This window comes from Tupaia chinensis, unplaced genomic scaffold, assembly GCF_000334495.1.
Source record: "Tupaia chinensis unplaced genomic scaffold, TupChi_1.0 Scaffold000316_1, whole genome shotgun sequence".
Lineage (NCBI taxonomy): Eukaryota > Metazoa > Chordata > Mammalia > Scandentia > Tupaiidae > Tupaia > Tupaia belangeri.
This window is the reverse complement of record NW_006159809.1, coordinates 7,318,868-7,339,298: the sequence shown is the minus strand read 5'-3', so window position 1 is coordinate 7,339,298 and position 20,431 is coordinate 7,318,868. Positions and strand designations below refer to the sequence as shown.

Here is a 20,431-nt window from a genome sequence, read left to right as displayed (position 1 = left end):
CCCTCCAACCCCTGCACACACATCCCCACCCCGATTCTCAGCTGATGATGACCCCTTGAATGGTATAATGAAAATGCCTACAACCGGCCAGCACTACCTCCCACCCCATCCCACCAGCCCACCCAACTCAGTTCAATGCCATCACCCAGCAGGGCCTTTCCTGGCCACACTGACTAAAGCCACCTCCTCCAGTCACTGTCCCTCACGTGATCTGAAAGTATCTTCTGCATAGCAGGTCCCAGTGCCTGGCACTGCTTGCTTGTTTGCGTGTTTAGCTTCCGTCTCGCCTTACTAGAGCGTGAACTCCTGGTTCTCTGAAGCATCCCCTGTATCGGAACAGTAGCTGCACACAGAGGGTGTTCGGTACATGCTTGCTAACTGACTGGCTGATGTGCAGAGTCTGACCATGCAAACTTAATTGCCACTGTGATAAATTATTAGTTTTTGCCAATATACTTCAACCAAGTGTAAATATACATTCTCTTCAACACCTTTTATTTAACCTACCTTTTCCTTCCCCACAAAAAATTAACAAATGGAGCTGGTATATGGGCCAAATGTATCTATTTTAAAGAAGCAGCTATTGAAACAAAGATGTAAAGACTAGAACTTGGAGTACACAAAGAAAAAAATGAGATCAATCATACTGCTTGTTTTCCTCTCTCCCTTTCCCCCTCCCTCCCTCCCTCCCTCGCCTTTCCTCCCCAAGGGGTACCCTTCATTATACAAGCCACAAAACCCTCCAGAGAAGAAATCCAGAGGCAGCCTGTGCAGGGGGAGGGCTCAGATACCCGAGCCCCTGACTTCGTCCTTCTGAACATCACCTCCTCTTGGGCAGCCCCTCATTCCAGCACCCCCACTGGGCTTCTGCTCCCCCTTTGAGATTAGAGAAATGGGCTCCCCTGTTTACCTTAGAACGAAGTGTATTTCTGGAATTTAAGCAGATGAAAAGTTGCTTAGCATCATTGATTATTAGGGAAATGCAAATAAAACCACAGTGACATACTATTCTACACCATTACAATGGCTAATGTTCAAAACAATTCTCCGAGGGGCCAGCAGGTAGTGTGATGATTGAAGGCACCGGAGTCTCACATGGCCAGTCATGGTTCAAGTCCTGGACATAGTGGCTTGCTTTCTCACTTTCCCTCTCTCTCCTTCTCTGTCTCTCTCTGATCAAACTGGAAAATAATAATCACAGTAAATAAAATAATTCTTTAAAAAATAATAATAATAATGGGGCCAGCAGATGGCATGATAGTTAAGGGCACTGGACTGCCACATGGCCAATTGTGGTTCGAGTCCCGGACCTGGTGGTTTGCTTTCTCACTTTCCCTCTGTCTCTCACTCTGTCCCTCTCTGGTCAAATTTAAATAAACAAATAAAGTTAACTAAAATAATTCTTTCAAATAATAAGAATTCTCCGACTACATGACTACATGTCAGTCATGATTCTAATGACTGACATCCTGAAGGGCAGACCCTAGCCTTGCAGGCTTCTCCAAGTGCCTCACCAACACCACCCAAAAAAAAGAAAAAAAAAAACAAAAAACACTAAACCTTGTCACAGCTGAATTGTGGGAATTACAAGTGGGATAGAACCTTTCTCAAAATCTGATGAGATTTTGATTTCAAAGATTCTTTGAAAGAATCTTTCAGCAGGTAAAATGTAATGGAGGATGAGCATGGAAGATGCACACAGGCCCTCGATCTGGGCTGTCTAAGATGAGTGGGGTGAGGGCGTGGGGAGTCGGCTCATGGTGTGAGGACCCTGTTGGGAGTGCCTGTTTCTGTTTGTCTGTCTCTCAACGTCTCTCTCTCTCTTATGGAATAAATTGCTCATGGTGTGAGGACCCTGTTGGGAGTGCCCGTTTCTGGTTGTCTGTCTCTCAATGTCTCTCTCTCTCTCTCTTATGGAATAAGTTAATAGACTTAAAAAAAAAAAAAAAAACTAATGGGCCAGCAAGTGGCATGGTGGTTAAGGCCCTGGATCCCACATAGCTGACTGCAGTTCAAGTCCTGGACCTGGTGGCTTGAAAATCATCCAAGGTGCATGTGCCTGAATGCCCCAGATCCCAGGAGGATGGAGGAGAAGGGAATGCGGTGTGGCCATCCCCCCTGGAAGGTGATTTCTCACTTTCCCTCTCTCACCTTATGGCAAAAAACCTAAAATAAAAAAAGATAACAGAGGCTCTTAACTAGGAGAGACACCAAGATAGTTCCAGATGGGCATTCATAGTTACTTTGCAAATAGAAGGGTCACTTCCTTGGCCCTGTTCTCTTCCCAGTAGACTTAGTCTTTCTGGGGAAGTATCCATCCATCTGTAAGGTCCCTGTGGACCCAATTCACAGCAATAAGGACCAGGCTCCTCTGCATAAGCAGAAACTGCAGAGCCACCTCCTAACACTGTCGACTTAAATTAAGTTGCTTCTGGAGTGTTGCAGTTGCAGAATCTGTGGATTTTTGTCTTAATGATCTACATCAACTTAACGGATTTATCCTTTGACAATATTCTCTAGCCATTTCCATTGTATGTTTCAAATGAATGAGTGTTTAATATCACGGTTCAAGATGGGGAGCTCTGGTATCAACACAACAGCCAACAGCAAAGGAGAGTATACATTTTTTTTTGAGAGATTTTCACTGTAGGGCGCGTGCGCTCGCCAGACAGACAGAGAGAGACATAGAGACAGAAAGCGAGAAATCACCCCCCAGGGGGGATGGTCACGCCGCAATCCCTTCTCCTCCATTCTCCTCTCGGGATCTTGGGCACGCACGCACAAGCGCCCAGCGTGAGTTTTAAGCCACCGGGTCCGGGACACGAACCACGGTCGACTACGTGGGAGTCCAGCGACATAGCCATTACGCTAACTGCTGATTCCCAGAGTATACATTTTTTGAATACAAAAAAAATTTGAAAATACACAAATTTAAAGAGCAGATTATCATGAATGCCAAATACCCATCACCTGGCTTCAGAGTTGATGGCCATGTTCCCAGAGGAGTCCAGGTTCTGCCTCTTTTGCGGTGTAATTACTAACAGCACTTCCGCTCGCTCTCAGAAGTGAGCCAGCTTAGCTGACAGATTATACTCAACCTCGGCAATTAACAGCTCGTGGTCTGTCTTAATACGCCTCTAACTCCACTCATCTCTCCATTAAAAAAAAAAAAATTGGATTTTTTTAAAAGAGGTTTTTGCCTTAGGGTCATTGTATGTGCTCGCTGGAGAGAGAGCAGAGACAGTGAGAGCTTTAGTGAGAAATCATCCCTCGTTGGGGATGGCCATGCCGCAATCCCTTCTCCTCCATTCTCCTCCCAGGATCTTGGCACACATGCACATGCACCCTGCATGATATTCAGGGTACTGGGGCCAGGACTCAAACCATGGTCAGCCACGTGGGAGTCCAGCAACATAACTGCTACCCCATCTGCCGGCCCCCAAAGGACTATTTTAACACAAATTCTAGACACCATACTGTTTCATTCATAAATATAATAGGCTTAATTTGTTTTTAATTTGCTATAGCGAGTATGCATACACCAGAGAGAGACAAAGCATAAGGGAAGTGAGAAAACATCCTCCACGGGGAGGATAGCCACATTGCAATCCCTTCTCCTCCATTCTCCTCTAAGGATTTTGGACACACATGTACACATGCCTCATGTGTTTTTCAAACTGACAGATTCAAGACCCGAACAGTGCAGCCTGCCATGTGAGATGGAGCTAGCTGCCTTAACTATCACACCAATGGCCGACCCCTATAATAGCCTTTCTAAGAGGACATTTTTAAAAATCATCTGATATCCTTAATCTTAATATATTATCAGTTCAGAACTAACATGTGCAAGTTTCAGAACGGACAGTTTTTCAGCCTTTAACTTTATTTTTTTTTTCATTTTAAGAATTATTTAATTAATTCCATTTGTTATTATTATTATCTAAATTTGACCAGACAGAGAGGGAGAAAGGAAAGCGAGAAAGTAAGCCACCAGGTCCAGGACTTGAACTGCAGTCGGCCATGTGAGAATCCAGCAACCTCAACCACCATGCCACCTGCCGACCCACCTTGAACTTTAATAGAGTTAAAATATATAACAGCATCCTCAAAATTGTTTTCAGTCTAATAATCATTGCTATGGTTGCAAATTGAAGCATGCAATAATTTCCAAAGAGTTAGAAACAGAAGAAACTATCATTTGAGCACTTTACTGTTTGAACAAAGAGCCTTTGGCACCCATGAATCCCATTTTCATCCAGTTGAGAAAAGCCAGCAGCCCCTCTCTCTGTGAGAATCCGTCCCGTTAGTCCACTTCCTTTCTCTGTTACTTTCTCACTTTCCAGATCTTAATCAAGTATTGGCAGCTCTGACCCATGACCTTCCAAAGCTCTTGGGCAATAACTGTTACCCAGGATCCCATGAGTTTTCACCTCCTCTTAATTCTCATTTTCGTCCTAATCCTTTTTTAGACTATTAATCAAACTCTTCTTTCTAATAGGTCACTTCTACTTTCCTGTGTCTCTGAGGAGATATAACTGTGCTTGTTAGAATTCTGAGTTAACTAAAAGTCAATAACAGAGCAGAAGACCATTTCAATGTTTCTGGACTATCCTCTGTGGGAGAAGACACTGGAATTGAGTTGATAGGTACTGCAGCTATTCGAAAGTATTTTCATAACAACAACAACAAAAAAGTAAACTTCACCAGGATTTAAATTTAAATCAGGCCATGATAAAGGTTTGTTCGGGAACCAGCAGTTAGCGTAATGGCTATGTCGCTGGACTCCCACGTAGTCGACCGTGGTTTGCATCCCGGACCCGGTGGCTTAGAACTCACGCCGGGCGCGTGTGTGCGTGCCCAAGATCCTGAGAGGAGAATGGAAGAGAAGGGATTGCGGCGTGACCATCCCCCCTGGGGGGGGGGTGATTTCTCGCTTTCTGTCTCTATGTCTCTGTCTGGCTGGCAAGTGCACGCGCCCTATAGCGAAAACATCTCCAAAAAAAAAAAAAGGTTTGTTCTACTATCATGTATGACTTGATTAAAAATGAATGCTCCTGGGACTGGTCCCTTAAACTAGTGGTTAAGAGAACCGGATGCCACACGGCTGACTACACAGTTCGAACCTGGCTGCAAAGGCTTGAAATACACACCAAGCACATGTGCATGTGTGTCCAAGATCAAGGAAGGATGGAGAAATGGAGAAGGGATCGCAGTGTGACCATGTTCCCTTACGGGCTGCTTGTTCCCTGTCCCTCTCTCTCGTTCTCTGTCTCTGGTAAGTGCATGCACCTTCTCACAGAAAAAGGAAGGAACGGGGGAAGGAAGAAAGGAAGGGAGGAAGAAACAAACAAAAAAAGAAAGAGAAAATTAATGGCCCTGTCCTGCTCCACAGCTCAGTAGTTATTCACTGCTCAAGAGAAGCTGGATTCCACATGTTGACCGCAGTTCAAATCCCCACCCTGATCAGCTGAAACACACCAGGCACGAACGTGGGTGCCCGGAATCCCATGGACTGGAGGAAGGTGATTACAGCATGACCAGGAGGGTCATGGAGGGTGTTCCTCTCTCTCTCTCTCTCTCTCAAGCATACATGCTCTACTACATATTTTACAAAAAGAATGCCCAAGGTTTCTAATTCAAGATAGAGGCCTTATTCCACCTATCCTGTGTTTCTCTCCCCTTAACTTATTAAATTGATTATAAGGGACAAAATTATATAAGCCCTCAAAGACAAAGTCAAAGCAGACAATAACCCAGGAGCTGTATCCCACAAGGCCAACTGCAGTTTGAATCGCAGCCCCAGCAGCCTGAAAATCACACTGGACACGTGTGCATGTGTGCCCAAAGTGCTGACTAGATGAGAAAAACATGGAGGAAAAAGGATTGCAGCATCACCATATGGGGGGGGGGGGCATTGCTTTCTCTCTGGTGAGAACACACACTCTCTGACAATTAAAGGTAAAAAAAGCATCCACGTAATACTGTTTTTGAACTGTCAACTTCAATCACTGGATAGGTCTTTACTTTTTTTAGAGAGAGAGTTGCTTGTTTAGTTTTTAGTTTTCTGACAGAGAGTATATGCACATAAGACAGAGAGAAACGGAGACAGAAGCATCCTGACAGGATCTCATCACGCCAGCTCTCCACCCCAGCCTCCCAACTTGGGCCTGCATGCATGCACCCAGCACGTTTCAGGTGGACCAGGCCAGGGATCGGAACCAGCATCAGCCATGTGGCTGCCAGCACTGCAGCTCAGTATGCTACGGACGGTGCCACCGGGCTGGGCTAAGACAGGTATTTTGGGCAAGGTCTCGCCATGCTGTGATCCTTCCTGCCCCAGCCTCCCAGACAGCTAGGGACACAGGTGCACACTATCTCATCCAGCCGAGACCCAAACCTGGGCCTCCCAAGAGACCTTAGCCAGGTGGTGGCCGGGCCTAGAGAAACGACATACACCGCAGGGAGAGCTGAAGCAGCTCCAGAGGTGCTGGTGCCCCAGAGTAAGTCCTAGAGCAAGCCATTCTTGGCGGGCCCCAGAGAACAGAATTCATGTGAACCCCACCCTGGGAACATTTTACACTTGGTGGCCCAAAAGCCGAGACATTGGCGCCCTGAGAAGGATATGAAATCCTAGCATGCACTTCATGTGCAGGGAACAATCACAGCGCAATCGGATAATGAGCACATTCTGAATCACCTCCTAGACCAATCACAGAAACCAACCATGGCTGGGGGACGGGACGACTCTGTCATCAACTGAAAACGCAAAACTAAGGGCGCAACAAAGGGGAAGGAGGAAGCATGCAAGATGAGGGGGTGGTAGGAGCCTCATCTGACCGAGTAGTCCAGGACACAATTAGCCACAGTCAGTAGGCTGAGAAATCTGCCTTTAATAATATATTCAGAGTCGCAGGATGAGCGAGAGAAAGGAGGTGAGAAGATGGAGGCAGGCGTGAGTAAGCTACGGCCTTACTTCCACGGCAGAGAGGCACCGGATGAGGATGGCAGCTGATGAATTCAAAGACAGCAGTACATGCGCACCATTGTGAGATGCAGAGCGAACCCTAGCAGGACACAAAATACAGTTAAAAGTGGTTTGCCTGTGGATGAAGGAGGCGAGGTGGGGCGAGGACGGTTGCTTTTTGTTAGAAGCCCTTCAGTCCTAATTTATTCACTATGTACACGCACTGCCTTAAAAATGAAATATTGAGGGGGCAGGAAAAGAAAAAGAGGGTATGTTTTATGAAATAAGAGAGGCAGACATGCGCAGACAGTAGGAACAGGCGTGGCACGGGTAAGCTGGACACGGATAACTATGGTAACAGATGTAGCTAATTTAGGACACAGAGGAGGGTGCTGGGAAGGTCTAGGAGCAGTGTGGAGTTAGGAGGGAAGGAGCATCATTCTAAATAAAGGGAAGCCGGGATAATCAGCGTGGATGTGCTGCCGTCTGATACATGTGAAGGAGGAAGGAACTGAGTCCGCCCTCACTTGTCCTGTGTCTTTTCACCATAATTTTTTTTTTTTTTTTAAAGTAAAAGTCAAGAGATTCTTTCAGGGAGCTTCACGCCGAGTGAAGAAGGAACATGAGCTGAAATTCATACTTGGTACTAAAATAGATGGAAAATTATGTCCATCGTTCAATGCAATTCTGTCTTCATAAAGTCCTCGTGCAATTCGAAGTTTAATAATTCTATTTGTTCTTTGAGAAACACGATTTATAAATGACATTCAAATGCACTCGTATTGATTTTCCCTTCAGTAAAATGATTCACAGTTGAGCACAAGCATTTAACTACCCTTTAAAATTGCACAGAAAAGTACCAGAGGAATGTAAAAATAGGAACGAGGTGGGCTCCCTTCTGGTTCCCAGGAAGGCTGCCATCCACACGGCAGGAACTGTGAGGGATCCACGTCGCTTCTTCCCAGCCAGGAACATGACATTCTAGTTCTTGAGTAAATACTGGTAGTGCCTATATTCCGCGAGGACTGTCCATGACATGGAGATTTGCACGGCCGTTAGGACGTAATCACGCATAACGTTCCTGTGATTTCAGCTCTCTCTTCCCCTTTGTTCCGTATGTCATTTCCAGCATTGTGGGTTTCTCGTTCCTTTTTATCCTAATTACGCGTGCTGAAAGCTTGCCTACCTTGTTGGCTTCCCTTAAAAAAAAAAAAAAATTTTTCCCCCGCATTTAACTACCCTTTAAAATTGCACAGAAAAGTACCAGAGGAATGTAAAAATAGGAACGAGGTGGGCTCCCTTCTGGTTCCCAGGAAGGCTGCCATCCACACGGCAGGAACTGTGAGGGATCCACGTCGCTTCTTCCCAGCCAGGAACATGACATTCTAGTTCTTGAGTAAATACTGGTAGTGCCTATATTCCGCGAGGACTGTCCATGACATGGAGATTTGCACGGCCGTTAGGACGTAATCACGCATAACGTTCCTGTGATTTCAGCTCTCTCTTCCCCTTTGTTCCGTATGTCATTTCCAGCATTGTGGGTTTCTCGTTCCTTTTTATCCTAATTACGCGTGCTGAAAGCTTGCCTCCCTTGTTGGCTTCCCTTAAAAAAAAAAAAAACTTATTCCTCCCATGCGTGAGATAGAAAAAGAGGCAGAGAGACAGTTCCCCCAATCGGGTCTTGATACCGTGATCCACGCCAGGCCTTAGCCAGCTCCGGATTGTGGGCATGGGCATGCGTGGCACCCAGGGAGGTCTGGAGGTGAAGGCGGGCATGATCCTGTGGGGGTCAACCTCACTGAGTGTCGCGTTTTACTGCTGCACCAACACCTGGCCCCTACTTTACTGGCTTTGTAAAACTTGCTCGACCAAAAGTGGAGGAGGATTTATGAGGAGGAAGAGCTCATGAAAGGTGCCGAGGCTGATGGGGTGGAGGCCAGGGAAGCCTTGTTCAGAAAGACGCAGTAGTCCAGCCTTCCTGGGAGGGAGGGTGTGAAGAGAGAAGAGGAAACGCAGGGCGAGGGGAGGATGTGGGGCTTTATCCCGAGGGTAGGAAGAATGATAAGACTAGGTTTTTGTTTCAGACCATGGAAGATCAGGCTAGAAGTAGGGAAGAGAAAGGGGGGTGGGCTCTGGCGTGACCCTGGGTTCCAGCCAGGCACAGTGTGGCCGTATGGAACAGAACCCGAGCAAACTGGCCCAGGCTGCCATCCGTCTGCGTGGAACCCAAGTCTGGCCGGGTCTTGTGGAAGCTGCTAGGGCTGCTGGAGCCCTGAGCGCCCCCTTTCTAGATCGGCAGCCAAGGGAGTGGGAGAAGATCCACGACTTCCTTCATGTCTGTTTTTGAGGGTTTGTTTTGTTTTGTTTTTGTCTTCTCATCCAGACCATTCTCCCATTTGCACATGACCTGCTGTAACTGCCAGGCCAGAGACTCCAACTCCTCACAGGCCCACGCCTGGTCCCATCGACTCTCTCTGCGGGGATGGGAATGGGGTGAAGGGTGTCAAATAATCCTTAGAGCTGCCGCTGATAGCAGCCAGATTTGCTGCTTGGCCTGGGGCATTTTCTCCAGCCACTCCGGTTCCAGTTACCAGGTGGAGCAGCGGAATTTGTTTCTGAGCAACCCCACCCTGAGCTCGCTGGCTTCCAAGTCCTGCCCTGAGGCCTTGTGGGGTGGGGCCCTGGGTCAGGGGTATTTAAGGATAGGTCACGCAGCACCTCATTAGGTACTTAGGAATCTTTATTTTTATTTTATGGATCTTTAAGACAGAGGCTCACTGTGTCATGATCCTCCTGCCTCGGCCTCCTGAGTATCTGGGACCACAGCACATCCCACCAAGCCTAGCTCTTCGGGGTGAGCTGGGAATCAACCTTGGGCCTCCCGCAGGGCTTCTGCCTGCTGAGCAGCAGCGTCCAGTGCACACGACCACGGCTGGGTTGTATCTTTATTTTTAGCCACATCTGTCCTGGTGATCAGAATTGACTTTGTTTGAAGCTGGATATGTTAAAGTCCCACTTTACCTGGAACTCCTTCAGCACATGTCAAGATGGGGGGGGAGGGTGTCACCACTCAAGGTGGAAGCACTGATGCGCTTCCTAGAGCCCTTTGCCCCCAACCGTTGCCCACTGAAGATTATTCTAAGACTCAGCTGGGAGGACATCCTGCTTCTTCCTTGTGGAATCATGGGCTGACTGACGGGCCAGCGCCAGCTGTACCACATCTTCTACAAGGTCCTTAAAGAATCTAGACCCTGGGGTCAGCAGCTGGTGTAATGGTTAGGCTGCAGGACTCCCATGCAGTCGACGTGGTTCGAGTTCCAGATCCAGCAGCTTGAAACTCACTCCAGGAGCGAGCGTATGCACACCCAAAGTCCCGAAAAGAGAATGGAGAAGAAGGGACTGTGGCACAGCATTCCCCCTGGAGGGTGATTTCTCACTTTCTGTCTCTCATCTCTCTCTGGTGAGCGCATACACCCTGTAACAAAATCTCTCTTTAAAAAAAAAAAAATCTAGCAGTTGGCGTAATGGCTATGTCACTGGATTCTCATGTAGTTGACCACAGTTCAAGTCCTGGACCCAGTGGCTTAAACTCACACGGGCACGTGTGCGTGCGTGCCCAAGATCCCGAGAGGAGAATGGAGGAGAAGGGATTGCAGGGTGGCCATCCTGGGGGGAGATTTCTGGCTTTCTGTCTCTCTGTCTCTCTCTGTCTCTCTGGCAAGCGCATGTGCCCTATAGCAAAACCCTCTCAAAAAAAAAAAAAAATCTAGGTCCATTGTTTGTGCTCCCCTCTCCCCCTGTTCTGTTAAACGAAAATAAAACTGTTTTCCTGATTGTATTTTTCTTTGGTCATTTGAAAGAGAGGGAAGGTAAACATGTAGGCCCATGCTCCATCTCGTTTTCATCTATGCGCATCTGACCCTGCATCTCTAGCCCAGATCTCCCTGCCAAGTCTCAGCCCAGACCCACGCATCTGCCTCCCTACCAGCCAGCTCTCCCTCAGACTCACCTTGTCTACCACTGACTCTTCCTCCTCGGCTGTGCCGTATTTCCCAACAGCCAGACAAAGTGAGTTCAGGGCAGCAGCAGAGCAGGGGCTCAAGACACTCTTGGGATGAATTTAATAAAATGTTCAAAGCATCCAAGGAGCCCTCAGGGAGATGTTCTAGTCATGATGTTGAGTAAGACACAAATGGTACAACGCCAATTGTGGAAAGTTGAAAAGAAGCCAGTCTGATCTGTTTTGTTTGCGGGATGCAAATTTAGATGAGAAAAGTATAAAGAAAGTGAGTAAATGACTATCATATAAGAAAGGTAGGAGTTCTCTCCCGGAGGGAAGAGGAGGGTATGGCTGGAAGGTGCACAGAGCTCTGGGAGCTGACAATGCCCTGCTTCTTGACACACACAGCGGTCATGTGGACACTCACCTTCTCATGTTGCTCAGCTGTACATGTGTCTCACACACTTTTAAATGTGTGTTACATTTTCTATTTTTTAAAGAGCTATTTATTTCATTTCATTCATTATTAGTTTTTAATTTGCTAAGGGGCAGATGTGCTCACCAGAGAGAGAGATGGAAAGTGAAAAAGCAAGCCACCAAACCCGGGACTCGAACTGCAGTTGGCCATGTGGGAGTCCAGTGCCTCAATCACCACCTGCTGGCCCCAAGTTTGTTTTAGTAGTCACTGCAAAGGAAAATAATTGAAACTTTTCACAGACTTTTATAGTTATTTCATTGATGCTGTTAACAAACTTATCTTCTATAATCCAAAACACCAGAAGGCAAGAAAAATTTTTGTAGAGTTTTTAGGTAAACAGATGTTGATGAAGAATTGTAAGCCCTAAAAGGAGTGTGTTGGTGTGTTGGGGCAACATAAAGAAGTTCTAAAGTAAGCAAGAACAAACAGGATATATTACATTTACTGAAAGAAAAAAAAAAAAAAAAGGAGAAGTCCAACTCATTAAGAAATAAGTAGAGGAGCCGGCAGATGGCATGGTGGTTAAGGCGCTGGACTCCCAATGGCCGATCACAGTTTGAGTCCTGAATCTGGTAGCTTGCTTTCTCATTTTCTCTTTCTCTCTCTCTCTGGACAAATTAAAAAAGAATAATAGTAAACAAAATTAAATAATTCTTTTTTAAAAATAGAGTAGAAACCTTTTCTGCCATCTTTTCTTTTTCAGAATTATTTAATTTTACATATCATTAGTATTATTATTTTATATTTGCTACAGGGCATGTGCACTCACCAGGGAGAGAGAAAGCAAGCTGCCAGGTCTGGGACACGAATCCTGATCAGCCATGAGGGGAGTCCAGCACCTTAACCACACACCACCTGCCGGCCCTCTTCCCACCATCTTCCACGCCGTCACAATGGTGTGCATGAATGTCCTGGCTGATGCTCTCAAGAGCACCAACAATGCCGAAAAGAGAGGCAAACGCCAGGTTCTTATTAGGCCGTGCTCCAGAGTCATGTCCGGTTTCTAGCTATGATGATGAAGCATGGCTATTGTGGCGAACTTGACATCCTCTAGGACCCAGAGCGGAATGACTACTGTGAACCTGACCAGCACGTTAAACAAGTGTGCCCTGACCAGCCGCAGAAAGATCTAGAGAAATGGCTCCCATCCTGTCAGCGTGGTGTCATTGAACCAGCAACCTCAGCTGGCATCGTGGGCCACAAAGAAGCACGAGGGAAACGAACAGGAGGGCAACGCCTAGGATCCTTCTAGGGATGTAATACACACAGACAAATAAAATGCCTTAATGGGCAAAAGAAAAAGAGAGAGAGAGAGAGAGAAGTAGAAATAAAGATTGAGTATAAGAAAAAAGTTGGAGCCCTGTAGTCTATAAAAAACACAGTCAAAATAACAACTGCTAATACAGTTATAAAACATATAAATGTCAAAAATAATTCTAGAAAGCAAAAGCATGAACTATTATTTTTTTAAAAATAAAGTTAATAATCCGGGTCTAAAACCCAAGATGTTTTAAGTGACATTAAATGGCGAAGGAGGGAGACAGGAAAGAAGTTAAAGTATGTAAAATCTCATTATTGAGAGAGCATATACCTAGAACTAAGCTTTTCACTGTTAATGAGAACAGTAGAAAACACAGATAACTCACCTTCATTTTAAGAACAAAGAAATCTTATGCTATCTTTAAATTAAAAAAAAAAAAAGTATCGGTTTTTGCCATAGGGAGCATTTGCTCGCCAGAGAGAGGCAGAGAGAGACAGTGAGAGGGAAAATGAGAAATCGCCTCCCACACACGTACATGCACCTGGCATGATTTTCAAGCTGCGAAGTCTGGGACTTGAACCCTGGTTGGCCATGTGGGAATCTAAACCCTTAACTACCACTCCACCTGCTTGCCCCTCTATATCTAAATTTTTAAAGGGGGGTGAGAAATATTAGAATTATATCCCAAAATATAAAATAAAATCTTAGAAGACCAACTATATCACTTATAATAAGCACAGATTTGGCCTGAAAATCCAGTTATCTTTAAAATGCAGACAGGGCCAGCAGATGGGTGGAAGTTAAGGCAGCTAGATCCCACATGGCCGACTGCACAGCTGGAGTCCCAGACTAGCACTGTGAAAAATATGCCAGGCACGTCTGTGTATGCCCAAAATCCTGAGAGGAGAATGGAGAAGGGACTGCAGCGTGCCCATCCCCTCTAGGGGGTGATTTCTCTCTTCCCCTCTCTTTTTCTGTCTCTGTCTCCAGTGACCAGTGAACACACATGCCCTATAGGAAAAATAATGTCAGGAAAAAATCAAAATGACATAGGAAAAGAACATCTAAAAAGAAAAAGAATGAACACCATGCCAGGGACATGAAAACAGGAAGACAGCAAGATCTCAGATTTACTATCACACGGTAAAATTTAAGACTAAACAAAACATACAATGAGACAAAGAGGGTTTGGGAATAAAAACAGGTTCATCCCACAGTGGAGAGTCAACAGTCACAAGCGTTAGTACTGGGCAGGATGATCAACCACCCCTGTTGGCCAGGCACTGAAAGTCCTGCAACCCAGTCCATCCGTCAGTCTTGGGCATTCTGGGCCCTAAGTAATACAGCATCAAACACTACAGTGTGTGTACGTGTGTGTGTGCATACGGTCGTGCTGCTGAACGATGGGGTACATCCTCAGAACGGCATCATTAGGCAATTTCACCATCATGTGAACACCAAAATGTACTTACACGAATCTGGGTAGTGCAGGCTGCCACACACCTCGTCTGCATGGTGTAGACTCCCACATAGCATAGTGCTCCTATGGGACCCTCGTAGGGTACTTGGTCTGTTGTTGACCCAAACCTTTTTTTTTTTTTTTTTTTTTTTTTTTTTTTGAGAGGTTTGCTATAGAGCACATGCGCTCACCAGACAAACAGAGAGAGACAGAGAGACAGAAAGCGAGAAATCACCCCCAGGGGGTTGGTCACGCTGCAATCCCTTCTCCATTCTCCTCTCAGGATCTTGGGCATGCACGCACGCATGCCCGGCATGAGTTTTAAGCCACCGGGTCCGGGACGTGAACTGCGGTCGACTACGTGGGAGTCCAGCGACATAGCCATTACGCTAACTGCTGGTCCCAACCAAAACCTTCTTAAGCAGTGCATGATTGTGTGTGTGTGTGTGTATATATCTCTTTATACATGAGTAAATACACACACACATACATATATTACTATATATCTATATTATAGATATACATAAATATATAAAATAGATAGATAGATAGATAGATAGATAGATAGATAGATAGATAGATAGATCGATCTATAATCATTTGGAAGATAGCCCCAGATGAATCTTTGAGAGAAGGTTGCCATTCCATGGATGGTCTTTAAGTTTGGGGAATTTGATGGTGGTGGTGGAAGACAGAGAGTTTTTACTATTCTTGCTTTAAAATTTTTTCAGGCTAAAACTTCAGAAACCAAAGTTATATGAAGTTGAATCTGGGGACCATAATCTCCTTTCTAGACATTCAAAATTCTATTCTGAGAAGTTTGGGTATGTCCCTGGGAACAATTCAAAATGTTTTAACTAGATTAAAATTCCTTCGGAAGGAAAAAAATTCTCATGAACTCCACATTTCACCCAGGCCATTTTTATTAACTTAAATATGTATATTCATTGGGCCAGCAGGTGGCATGGAGGTTAAGGCAGCTGGATCCCTTATGGCCAATTGCACAGTTCGAATCCTGGAACCAGTGGCTTGAAAACACTCCAAATGCATCATGTACCCGCATGCCCAGAATCCTGAGAGAACAGAGCAGAAGAGATTGTGATGTGGCCACATCCCCTCTGACGGGATATACTTTGTACTTTCCCTCCCTCTCTTTCTCCCCAGCAAACACATATGCCCTATAGCAAAAAAAAAAAAAAAAAAAGTATATTCATAAAGACCAGTTCTAAACACTTATGCTTTGTAGCTTTTATAGTACTAAAGTGACAAAACAAATGTACAAATAAACAGAAGTATCGAACTTTACTTTTTAAAAAATTTGATATAAAGCATGTGTGCTCCCAGAGGGAGACAGAGACAGAAAGACGGAAAGTGAGAAAGCACTCCGGCTCCCAGAGAAGATGGCCACATCACCATCCCCTCTCCTCCATCCTACGCTTAGGATTTTGGGCACACGTGCACATGCACCCAGCATGGTTCTCAAACCTCTGGGTCTGGGACTCAAAACACATAGTCAACCATGTGGGAGCTAGCTGTCCTAATTACCATGCCACCAGCTGGCTCATAACTGTCAAACTTTAAAATGTCAAATTAATGAAATTAATGTACCTCAACAAGTAACGCCTTGCTGAAACTAAAACACTATTTTAGGTTTCACAACAGAAAGATGCAGTTTCACGTTTGTTTTCTACCTGTGATCATTTTCTGAATTTGACCTCAACAATACACAAAGCATGCTGTGAAAAACAAGACCAATCATCTCAACGATGGGTTTGCTACTTGAAGATAATCAGACATCACAATTGGAATGTCTACGAGCACTGTAGTCCTAAAGTACCTACGTGAGTATGAACGGGGTGTCAATTCATACTAGTAAAAACAGCATGATTACTAGCGTTTATGTAACCTCATTATATGCTCCAAGTCTTTTACAGGAAATAACTTACAGACCCTTGTAACAGCACTACAAAATCAATACTACCTATTTACTCCCACATATTAAAAGAGGAAACTGAGGAGCAGAGGAGTAACTTGCCCAAAGTCCCACAACTGGTAAGCAGAAAAATGGGATTCGAAGTCAGAAAGTCTGGCTCCACTTAACCATTACCCAAACTCACCTGTCTTCGCACCTCAGATGTAAGGTACTTGGGGAGTTACTAAGTCTGCATTAATTGGAAATAGAATCCACTTACTGCTAAAACGACAGCAACTTTTCCACTGGATTTTTACTACCCTACTTGTGGCTAATATCTGGCTACGACTTGTCCATGAGAAGGTAGAACTGGCTTGAGAGCTTCATTCCTTGCCGAGACAGCAGCAGTTGTCAGGTGCTGCTCTGAGTTAGTCAAGCCTGTGTAAGAGAGCCCACCTCCCCCCACCATTCGAACTCTACTGGAACTTTCCTCCCCTTCGTCCATCCTGTGGCCTGACCTGCCAGGCCTGCCCCGGGAGGAAATGGGAAGACAGAGGTAAAGGCCCCGGCCTTGGTTTGGGTCTTGCTATGAACCAGAACATACTTTTGTTATTAATTATTTAAGATTATTGCTGGAATAAAACCACTGATTTTAGAGAATACACACAGAACCTCGAAATGCACAGAACCCCAGGGTTCTCAGAACCCCGCAGTGTAATTTGAGCTCACACTGAGGGACGCTGTAAGGAACAACCCCATGAAACTCATCCTGTGTCTGACAAGGAGGTGACTGAGGACATCATTGCTGACATTATCGCTTATTTGGGAAAAGTTCCTTTCTAGTCTTAGAATCAAGAATTGTTGCACGTCTCTTAAGTTTTTATTTGAGGTTTTTATGTTCTGGACATGTTTGGTGTTTTCCTGACAGAACTCTTATCATAATTTTTAAACATATGTTGCTTTGGGAGATTTGTTTTTAATTGATACATAATTGTACATTTGTATGGGGTACACTGTGTCTTTTCAGTACATGGATACAATGTGGAATGATCAACTCAGGGTAATTATATATGCAGAACCCTACAGACAGCTTTAATGCATTCCTCTTATCTCATTTTGTATCTATTAACCAACATCACTCTACCCTATCCCCCCGCCTCTAATAATCACTATTCTACTCTCTGCTTCTAAAGTTCATAGCTTTTTATTTATTTATTTATTTTGAGAGAGAGAAAGAGAAGAAGATAGGGAGGAAAAGAGAGAGATAAGGTATTTGTTTGTTTGTTTGTTTAAGGTTTTTGACATAGGGCATGTGTGCTCACCAGAGAAAGAGACAGAGAGAGGGAAAGTGAGAGATCACCCCTTAGGGGAGTTGGCCATACAGAAATCCCTTCTCCTGGGATTTTGAACACATACACACATGCGTCTGGCATGATTTTCAAGCTGCCAGATCTAGGACTCAAACTGTGATAGGCCATGTGGGATGACAGAGCCTTAATCACTATGCCACCTGCTGGCCCAGAGCGAGGTATTTTTTGACAGGGTCTAGCTGTTGCAATTCTTTGCCTCAGCCCTTCAGTTAGCTAGGATTACAAATACATACTACTATGTCCGGCCGGTTCTGGTTCAAGTTGGTCTTTGATCTCAGCTTGGGCCTCCTCTGTGGCCCCAGCCTCACTCAGTGGTGCCCTACTGCCTAAGCCACAAGGCCGGGCTAAGGTCAGCTCCTTTAGTTACCACAGATGGGTGAATTGATGCATTTTTTTTCTTTTTGTGCCTGGGTTATTTCACTTAACATAATGTCATCAGTGTTGCCACAAATGACAGGATTTCAATCTTTTTAATGGCTGAATAGTATTCCATTATTTCTACAGATAGCCAGGCACAGACATCTAGTGATGCATGCATATCATCTATTCATCTGGTGATGGGCACTTTGGTTGCTTCCATATGTCAGTCACTGTAAACAGGCCTGCGGTAACACTGAAGGGCAGACATCTCTGGGCATTCCGGTTTCCTTTCCTTTGGGTGTATGCCTAGTAGAGGGATTGCTGGATCATGTGGTTGTTCTATTATTAGTTGTCTGAGGAATCTCCATCCTGTTTTCCATCGTGCCTGTTCTAGTTGACATTCCCACCAACAGTGTGGAAGCTCACTGGGAACATCCCTTGGTGAATGTCCATTTCTTCGTTTGTCCTTCAGGGACATCAGAGCAGAGACAGTGCCTGAAGCAGATAGCTTCAGGGGTACTTTGTCCTAGTACCCCATAAGGGTACTAGGACCTCGCACATAGTAGGCCCTCACTGAATGTTGAGAGAACAAGTGAATGAAGCACTTAACAAATAGAGGAAGCATAGGAGCCATGGGCTGGTCAGTTTGCTTCTTCCATGAGCTGCTGGGAAGTTGAGAGCTGGATTTGTTTCCTGCTTACAGCCAGTGTAGAGAGTCTCACACTCGAGTTTTTGGGCAGCCTCTTCTACATACCATTTGCTGTGTCTACCCTGCATTGCCTTTTTCTTTTCCATCTATTTCTCTTTTTTGTTTATTTGAGAGTGATTTTTACAATAGGGTGTGAGCCCTCAGTGGAGAGAGAGAGAGAGAAAGAGAGACAAAAAGACAGAAAGAGAGAAAACACCCTCTCCCTGGGGGGATGGCCATGCCACAACCCCTTTTCCTCAGTATTTTGGGCATGCACGTGCATGCGCCAGGTGTGAGTTTCAATTCTCTGGGTCCAGGACTCGAACTGAGGTCAACCATGTGAGAGTCCAGAATCTTAACCACTACACTATCTGCTGGCCCTTCCCATCTACTTCTGAGTTATAGCCTTGTTGTATCTCATGAATCCCTGCTCACTGTCTTACATCCCTTGTGGAACAAGACAGGTGATAGATATATTTACCGAAGTCTTTTCAGATATATTTAATTTCTTAACTCTAAATCCTGGGCCAACAAATACATTAGATCATCCGTAAACCTTAAGAATGATTGAGGCTCACCACTTCCTGCACTATGCTAAAATTTCAGACAAATGCAGTCCAAGCGAAACCACAGGTGGTGTGTCATTTCAGGTATTGTTGCGTACTGGGTACACGACAAGAACATTTCTAATAGGAGTAGGTAATTTGGTAGATAAAAAAGGACATCAGGCTTGCTATGAAACTGTTATGAGCTCTGGATTTTAAAAAGATACCTATTTTTAGTGGTTTTCAGACTGTACCGATGGCCACTAATAATGGAAAGTTTGCTTTTACTTGCGGAGAAGGGTGGAGTGGGACTGGCCAATAGCCTGGTCTATGGGCACTGGTGAAAGTCTGAAGGCTGAACAGAATAAAGGCAGAACATTACATAGTAAAAATATGGAACGGTCTACACCCCTTTGGAAATCTCTCACATACATTAGTCATGTGTTATTTGCAAGTCTGAAATTTCATAGCTATCTTCTCTGGTCATACTCATTTAAAGCACTTTCACCTTCAATGTTGACCAGCAATGTTTTCCTTAAAATAAGACATGACTCAAATCACATTAACGGGAGCACCCCTAGGGAGGGGGTTAAATATCTCAGGGATCCAAACAAGACCCACAGACTGCCTATGACAGGAGTTGGGGGCACCCTCTCCAACACCTTTGCTCCTGCCAGGAGCCCAGAACACTGCCCCCACCCTTGGGGTGGGTCAGAAGGCACCTAGTGTCCATTTAGGAACCTGAGATTCACTCGCTCTTATTTCTAAGCCTCATTGGAGTCCGTGGACTCTGAGAGAACTGCAAGAGGAGGGAAGAGTGGGCGTAAAGAAACAGATGGGTAATAATCGTGTGTCATAGATAAATGACGATCTTAAAGAGAATTTGATAGGGTGTAGGCTGGGGCTTGCTTTTTAAAATTAAATTAATTTGTTTTAATTTTTTTTGGCAGTGGATGGAGATTAGGGATGAGAAAAGGGAGGAGAAAAGGCAAGACAATAGGCCAGACCCGAGCGCCTGATCGGCATCCGAAAGCACTCCGCCCCTCCTTCCCTTCCCCCAACACCAGGTAGGCTGCGGTCACGATTTCAAAACAAGCAGACGCCGTCTCCGGCCTCCGGGACCCAGGGCGGCCTGCTTCCGGGGTGCAGGAGGAGAACGGAGGGGCGGCAGGAAAAGAGATAGGAGGAACGATGGAAGCTAAGGGATGAGCTGACTCGCAACATCTTATCGGAAACACTGGCCTTTTTTCCCTCCAAAGTTGTATAAATATCCAAACCCACGGGGCCCGCGCACGTGCCAGTTGCCGGCATCCAAACGCGGGCGGCTACCAACGCTGCACCTGCTCTGCTGCCCCTGCCGCGGGGCTTGCCGCCCGCAACCACCGCCGCGCCGG

General features: G+C 45.4%; 1 protein-coding gene across 2 annotated transcripts in view; it reads right to left on the bottom strand.

Moving 5' to 3' along the window:
• The window catches only part of ADD2 (adducin 2), a 145,690-nt gene that overhangs the window by 124,559 nt on the left and 700 nt on the right, over nucleotides 1–20,431 (bottom strand). The window lies entirely within an intron of this gene.